The sequence below is a fragment of the Rutidosis leptorrhynchoides genome, chromosome 2 (genome assembly GCF_046630445.1).
Source record: "Rutidosis leptorrhynchoides isolate AG116_Rl617_1_P2 chromosome 2, CSIRO_AGI_Rlap_v1, whole genome shotgun sequence".
Taxonomy (NCBI): Eukaryota; Viridiplantae; Streptophyta; class Magnoliopsida; order Asterales; family Asteraceae; genus Rutidosis; species Rutidosis leptorrhynchoides.
Window position 1 is genome coordinate 406,695,849 of NC_092334.1, and position 8,730 is coordinate 406,704,578.

The 8,730-nt window shown below is 35.5% G+C and overlaps 1 long non-coding RNA gene across 1 annotated transcript; it reads right to left on the minus strand.

The window, feature by feature from the left end:
• Positions 1–1,616: 1,616 nt before the first annotated feature.
• Positions 1,617–4,122, minus strand: LOC139892268 (uncharacterized). The gene is made up of 4 exons (XR_011774014.1): positions 3,650–4,122; positions 2,621–3,056; positions 1,946–2,525; positions 1,617–1,863 (listed from the first exon to the last, which is right to left on the minus strand). It is a non-coding gene; the product is annotated as an uncharacterized lncRNA (long non-coding RNA).
• Positions 4,123–8,730: the final 4,608 nt, after the last annotated feature.

The window sequence follows — 8,730 nt, forward strand, 5'->3', positions numbered from 1 at the left end:
ACCAGTTTATGATCGAATTTAAAGGAGTTTGCTGACCCCATGTTCCATGCGACCGCATGGATTGAATGCACACAGCTCATGCGATCGCATGAGCTTGTGTTCCAGCTAGCATCCATTGTTTTTCCCTTGCCGACACTTGATTAATATATATATATATATATATATATATATATATATTATATTTAATTTATATAATTACTTATATATTATATTATATTTACGTTCATGGTAAAAATGTAATTTTTACATAAATGACTCGTACGTTGTCACTCGACTCATGTACCACTTTCGATTTTTCGAACGCATTTTCGTACGTTTAGAAAACTAGCCTTTTACGTTACGCGACGTGTACCCTTATTAATAATTTGACTTTCTCATCAACAAATTACCTTATAATAAATGTAACTTATAAAATTGTGCGTTGTGGTCATTTGCTTCTATAAATCAGTGGTTCGTTGTTTGTCAAAATATATTAGTTTAAATCGGGACGTTGTATGACTAAATTATATATATTTATATTTTCATTTCAAAATAAAATTTTGAATTATTTACTTAATGTAGTTTTTCAAAACTAATGTCATTCAAAACTTATATATTTAGAAATCGTTTAAATATTAAGAATTACTATTTCGTAACTTTTGTATTTAAAGTTTAAAGTTGATATACTTTATTTATATACAAACGTTCATAAAATATTTTAATAATCAAATTATTTTATATTCAAAAATCATTTTATTACAAAGGTTATAATAATAGAAGTTGTTATGTCATAAGACGTTTTTAATAATAAAAGTCTATTATATCGAAAAGACGTTTTTTTTTAAGAAAGTAATATCATATATGAATCATATCAGGTTTCAAGGTTTTAAATTTCCATTTTAATCATGACTCGTAAGATTAAGTTTAAGGGAAAATCAAACGTATGAAATCATTTTAATGTAAAACGTCGATCTACTTAACTTGTCAATATCTATTTTCTAATTTACCTATATTTCCTAATTTTACTTTCGCAATACATAATATGAAGGTTAATTAATTTTATCTTATCAAAATCACGGGGCAATTATTGTAGGACATGCATTGAAAGCTAAGTAGGAATTTCTACTAACCCTTGTCCAGCTATCGTTAATTGACGTATTTGTTCTTACTCGTAGGTCACTAATTATTCCGAATACCGTTAAAAAGGAAAGGTTTCCTAAATCAAAGTGGACCTCTCAACAGAGACTCGTAATCACAATTCAATGCATCTGATAATTCAATCATTTGATATTATCTTCTAATTCCATCGCTAATCATATTGAAACAAATATGTTCATGTAAAGTATTATTCGTTTAGTACTTTGTTAACGTTTCAAATTAATATATACACATGTACCTATAATCATATCCGTTCATTTAATGGTTCGTGAATCGTTGAAATTTGGTCGAGGTTAAATGAATGTATGAACATCGTTTAAAATTCTTGAGATTTAACTTAACAAACTCTGCTTATCGTGTCGGAATAATATAAAGATTAAAGTTTAAATTTGTTCGAAAATTTTCGGATCGTCACAATAAACCCTAACCCTTACCCCCTAAACTCTTAATCCTAACCCCTAAACCTAGAGTTTTTCAGTGTATGAAACTTAAAATATTCACTAAATAAAGGCTAAGGTATGTATGTATAACGAATGAGGACCTTCAAGATAGTCATTGTCGAGCTACCCTTCAATTTAATAAGCTCTGCAAGCATACCTTTGACTTTCAACCTATGAAATTTCCACACAGTCTCAAGATAAGAAAATGCAATGTTTCCAATTGTGAAGAAATACTACTGATTTCCTCTTTTAGTTTATCTACCGCTTTTGCCTCCACCATCCGATCCTGATGAATATATGAATTTCTTATTGAAGTTCAATAAAAGCACACGTGTTAATGTTGATTACACTAAATAAGAAAAACACACCTCTCTAGAGCTTCCATATGTCGTTCCTCATACGAAATAGATTTCAGAGCCTTCTTAAATTTTAAACGTCTTTAAGTTTAATCTTCAGGTTCAGTCATCTAAATCATAAGCTACAGTGTTTTTTGAAGACAATCTTGATTTGTTCTCTCTTATGATCAAAAACCACATGCAGTTTTCTAATTCCAATTTTGTACGCTTCACAACAAATTTGTATTAACCTTTCAAATGGACTACATACAAGATATATAGTTTATATACAAGGGGTACCCACATACAAAAAATTTACAGGAAAAAGATATGGCTATGGTTAGAACACTAATACCCCCAAAGCCATCCGAAATTATCTTGAATATAAACTATTATCGTCACTTCAAAGACCATAGATACTCCCATCCCAAAATAATACCAGTTGAAAATTTTGAAGATGTTACTCTTTTACTACTAACCTTTTTCATCAAATTGGTCAGCCCTGAAGGCGGCTACACATGGCTGGATCTCACCTACACCTAATAATATACAAATAGACTTGATATCTCGGTGCACCATTTTTGGCTCGAAAACCTCATGCCAGTACGAAAGCCTAAAAAAAATAATTGTAAAATTGAAAAATTGCTGGGATGCGAAACAATATCTAATTTATCATAATTAGATAAAAGTCCTGCACAGGGACCATACTTATGGCTTTGTAGTACCAAGAATAACTTTCATGTGAGCATCCCAAGTAAGTGATGCTTGCATAGCACCAAGACTCCTGTTCTACATATTCATACACCAAGATATATAATTTTCACATACTATTTTTTGTTACAAAAATCACATACTATTCTTAGATACAAATATTAAGGAAGGTAGTAGAGCTAAAAAATTATTTGGAACTTCTAAAATGTTCATCCCATTTCAGTTGTTTCCATTTTAGTTAAAAGTATATGAGCTATTATGTTATATCCGTAACCCAAGATGACCCATTAATTTGATAATATTTCTAAATTCTACCTCTGAATGCAAGTTATTACGAAGTTAATTCTATCAACAATATGAGTTCCAACATACCTGTCATCAGCTACATTGCTTTCAATACTTCTTTGTTAGGTTCTAAAGTGATAAGTTTGTTCTGAAAATAAAACTGTACATTAATGAAAATGTAAGGATAGGCTTCAATTTGGCAAGGATTCAAGTTAATTGATCAACTGAACTGATTTGGCATTCCAACAACAACTCAAAAAACCTGTAAAGTTGTTAAGAATAGTCTTTGATTGATAAGTGAATCGGAAGACGGTATTACATTTTCAAAAGAATAAAAACTGTTTAAATGAAATGGAAAATTTAAAGGTACCTTCCATAACATAACCAATCCATCACTAATTCAGTTCAGAAATGAAATTAAATTCAATTACCTGGAAGGATGAAAGTGTGAAGATGGTTGGTTCTTAAAAAGCAACATTTGTAAACTTGGTAAAGCATCTAGTTTTGTTAACTTGAAGTAGTTATAAATTTGTAGATGTTGAAAAGTAAGATTATAGAACCCAGAAACTCATAATTCAAAATGTTCATGACCCGCTTATCATGACATTTACATTTCATAATGATGATCTAAAAGTACAATACATATCACTTGTAAAAAGACTTAAGAAAATGATTATTTCGCAAGATGTAAAAGGAGATGATATACTAAAAAAGCAGGCTGAAAATGGTTCAATTCAAAACCTGAACATAATATCGTAGAGCCATCCAGTTATATAACTGGTTGTAATGGGTTCAAGTCTGAACCCACACAAGATAATATTAGTGAAGGTTGATGATCAACCGTGATGGACTGTTGGTATTACTAAGGCCGTGATTTTAGTCTGCATATATTTACATAACATGATCAAGATAAAGTAAATTATAAAAACTTATAAATAAACGTAACCTACAAAATCAATTTAGAGATATTCCTACTACTATGTATTATAGACCAGCATCGTTGATATTATTTCTACCAACAATTCTTGATAAATATAGCACAATAAATAACTACACTAACTAAAATAAGGGAGAATGTCAAATGTAAAAGCAAAGTTGTTGACTGATGAAAAAAAATATACTTAAAATATGAATAATAGAAGATGTAGACAAGATAAAAGCTTAAAATCCATAAAATAAATTCAGTGCTATTATAAATTTATAATTAAGCATAATATCGACGGACCTTAAAGAATCAATATTAATGCCTATCAAAGCGGACATGACATCAACACATCTCTTTATATAGCTATGCTGAACTGTGATGTCTATCAAAGCAGCAAGTTGACCAACAAAGCAGCAAGTTCTGCTAATTATAAAGAATGCCTCTTTATCAAATAGGAATATTACTTGATCTTCCCGTTACATAAAAGAGATTTAAGACAAAACAACCAAAATAGACGATTAATAAGATAGAAAGTATGATGATTGGTCAAATTTGACCGAATTAACATATTGTTAATATCTTAAAAGTAACAGAATTAGGATCTACGGAGTACTCCATATAACTTGGGAGTACTCCATATAACCTGGGATCTACGGAGTATGATTATTGGTCAAATTTGACCTAATTGGGATCTACGGAGTACTCCATATAAGTTGAAAGATGAATTTATGGAGTGCTTATACGTTGCTACCAATATAAATTTATATAGAATAATGTAAAAAGCTTGAAATAGTTGCATGTTGTAAGACCCGTTTATTTGTGGTGTACATAGGTGTAGTTAAAATACTTGAAGTGGGGTTTTGGTTGTACATATTAAAAAGGAATGCAGAATCTGAACTGGGGGTGTTGCGCACCGCGCGGCCTTATGCCGCGCCGCGCCATTGTACTGTGACAGATTCCTTTTTTTTTTAAATTAGATATTTTGGGGGCAATTTGGTAAAATCACTTTGGGGTCCGACTTTAAGGCCCCAAACCAGTTGGTGGAGCCTCATTAACTCCATTTCCACCTACATAAATCCCATCCATTCAATTTTAGAGAGAGAGGGTTGTTCTAGTGTGAGAAAGCTCAAAATAAAAAAGAAGGAGGTTGAATCGGGTCTAAGTGCAAGCTTTAAAGTCGTTCATCTATCCTCTAGCTACGTTTTGATCATAGTGGTATGCTCTAATCTTGATTTCTTAATTTAATTTTGGGAAAGGGTTAGTGTTAGGGTTAATGGTGAACTTAAAAACCCACTTTGTTAGTAAATTGGGTGTTTTGGGCGAATTTGGGTCATGTAGACCCAAAGATGACTAACTAGTGTTTTCAAAGTATTAAACTATGTTTATGAGCCTAAATTCGTTAGTTAAAGTACTAGCACACTTATATATATGTAAATGGGTGTTAAGTGGTTTAGTGGGTGACCTGAAATGGATGTATTGACTTTAAATGGTCAAATGGGTCATGATGGACCTAAGTGGGTAAATGTATGTGTTTGATGCGTAAACCTTGTATTGGAAAGTGTCTTAGGACCTAACTTGGATAATGATTAGGGTTTTAGGGATGTTAACCCAAATATTAGGGTTAGGGTTACAAATGGGTCAAAATTGCACCATGGGTCAAGGTAACCCTAGAATGGAGTTTTAGTGGGTTGACCAACTTGAGTTTGTGATTGATATTATGTATCATGTAATAGGTACGTTACATTGAAGGTTCTCGGACTTGATTATCTTTCACCGAAGGCGTAAGGTGAGTGGAATAATTATATGTGTAGGTATATAATGTATCTATTTGTTGTAGCATGAAATGTGTAGTGTCGAGGTGCTAAGACACCACGTTTCACGTGATGAGTGAAGCATCGAGGTGTTAAGATGCCACTCGGGGTGAAGCATCGAGGTGTTAAGATGCCACCTAGGGGTGTAGTGTCGAGGTGTTAAGACACCACTCCGTAAAATAATGAGTGAAGCATCGAGGTGTTAAGATGCCACTCGGGGTGAAGTGCCGAGGTGTTAAGGTGCCACCCTAGGGGTTAGAGATACGAGGTGTTAAGTACCCTAACGGATGTTATGAACACCGATGGCGTTTTCGCGAGCGCCATTCCCTTGTACGATTGGTTAACCATGGTTATTTGTGTTGTAAGTGTAAGCGTAATGTATTATTTGAATTATATTATATGCGTTGCTATGCTAGCTTGTGGTATTGGAGATCTCTAGCTTGTATTCGAGATTATAAGCTAATTGTGTTGCTAGCATGTATGCGGAGTTTGTGTAAGTGATTTGCAAGTAGGTATATTATATATGTATGTGTATAATTATTGCATTCACTAAGCTTTGCTTACCCTCTCATTGTTTACCTTTTTATAGGTTCGGTTGTGGATAAGGGTAAGGGCATCATCTTGAATTAGAGATCCCGTCGTTGCTAGAGAATGCTTTTGGGCTATGTAGCTTTTGGAGTATTGACCGAGACTTGGGTAGTTTAATCCCAAACACCATGCTCGTAGTGTAGTTTGGTACTTAAACTTTTGATGGTCGAAACTCATATTTTGAATTAAACTCGTAAAACGGCTGATGTGGGCCCCGCTTCGTAAAACTCATTTTTATTAATGGAATGTGTTAGTTTTACATATTTGAATATGTTGTTAAAAGCGTTTAGTCTAATTATGTCGGGAAGTGGCCAATCTTTTTAGCATTTCAAGACTTTTTGGACAGACCAGAATGGCGCGCCGTGCGGCCTTCTGGCGCGCCGCGCCATATGCTGTTCCAGCAATTTTTTTTTTATTTGATATTTTCCGCGGGTTCGTTTGTGTTTTGGTTTGGGTTGTTACAAGTGGTATCAGAGCATGGTCTAAGGGATTTAGGTGACTTGAGTTAGGCGCCTAGACTTAGACTTTTGTGTGCGCGTTATGCGGGACTTGTAGGACTTTGGGTCGGATCGGGTTTTTGTTAGTGCATAGGTTTATGTGAACTAATCATGCGCTATTGTTTTGTGTGTTATTTGAAATCATCAAGCGAGATAGATGTGGTACTAGTGAGTTAATGCGATGTGCTCGCGTAACAATGATTAGCTACCATTGTTACGGGTTCAAATCGTGTCAAACAAGCGATGTACGACGATTGTTGAGCAAGACGGGGTAGTGTGGTGTATATGTATATACATATGGATTAAGTCCTTTCGTTTTGTTGCTTAATTTACTTTGTTTTATAGAATGAAGATGAGAAATGGACACGACACCAATGATGGAGGTACGAGTGAGGACGTTGAACTCACGGCCAAGGTTGAGGCTATCTTTAAAAGGCTAAAGAGGGATTTTCTTGACGACGTTCGAAAGGTCTTCCAAGAGTCGGTCGATGGAAAAGTGACCGAAATGATCAATGATCGAATGAAAGCCGCAATAGAGGAGGCTTTAGAGGTTCGAAACATTTTTCCTTGAGGCGAACGGGGTGAAGGTAATGGTGGGGGTGGAAGGCGGGACTTCCACTACAAAAACTTCAAGGATACTCAACCTCCGATGTTTAATGGGGTGCGAGATCCGTTGAAAAGCACGTGTTGGATTTCCGATATCGAGGGGGCTTTCCGTACCGCGGAGTGTCCTCCCGAAAGAAAGGCGAGGTATGGTTCTAGTATGTTGAGGGAAGAAGCCAAGTTGTGGTGGGACGACAAAATCAACTTATATGGTGAAGAGCAATGCATGAACTTGACATGGGAGGAGTTTAAGAAGGAATTCTTCAAAGAATACTGAACTTCTTCCGATCTTGATAGAATTCGGGACGAGTTACACCATTTGCAACAAGGTTCAATGGACTTGGTCACACTCAAGTCTACCTTTTTGGCAAAAACTCGTTTTTGTCCGGAATATGTGGGTGACGATCACAAGCTAATGAAAGATTTCTACCGTACTTTGAATGATGAGTTCAAGGGCAAGATTAGTCGAGGTATGGCTAAGTCTTTTGATGAGTTATTTGAATTGGCCCGGGGTTTTGAGCCGGATGTTCCAAGAAAAAGCGATTTCACGTTTTTCAAAAGAAAGTTTGAAGGTTCTAGTCATTCTAACTTTTCAAACAAGAAGAACAAGAACGAGAAGGGTTCCGAGAGTGTTAATAGCGTAAAGAAGGGCGCTTCCGGGGGTTTTTCTTATACGTGCTACAATTGTGGGCAACCGGGTCATATGGCTCGTGAATTTCCTAAACCATCTTTCGGAAACAAGGTCACTTGTTTTAATTGCGGAAAAGAAGGGCATAAGAAGCTGGAGTGTCCCGATTTGCGAAACGATAATGTGAAGCGATTAGAGAAGGCGGCGGGTACGGCTAGGGGTCGCAACTATTTAATGACCAATGATGAAGCCAAACAATCGAACGAAGTTGTCTCAGGTACTTTCATGGTTAATTCTAATCCGGCAAGGATTCTTTTCGATAGCGGTGCAAATCTGTCGTTTGTGTCTCCTAAATTTGTGCCTAAACTTAATAGACCGTTAGCTAAGTTAAGTCGTCTGGTAGAAGTCGAAATAGCGAACGGCAAGATGGGGCTAGTGGTCGACGTGTGTAAAAATTGTGATGTGGTGTTTGGTGCCGAAAACTTTAAGATAGATCTCATTCCGATGACTTTGGGTGACTTTGATATTGTTGTGGGTATGGATTGGCTCGATCGTAATAGAGCCGATATTGCATGTCATGAAAAATTTATTCGTGTGAAGACCCCAAGTGGGGGAGAGTTAATTATTCACGGTGATAAGCATAGAAGACTTGTGCCGATATGCACTTTTGCACGGGCACGTCGTCTCCTCGATAGTGGTGGCATGGCCTTTCTTGCCCACGTTGTTGATACTCGTGACGAGCCACCACCCATTTATGAAATTCCGGTGGT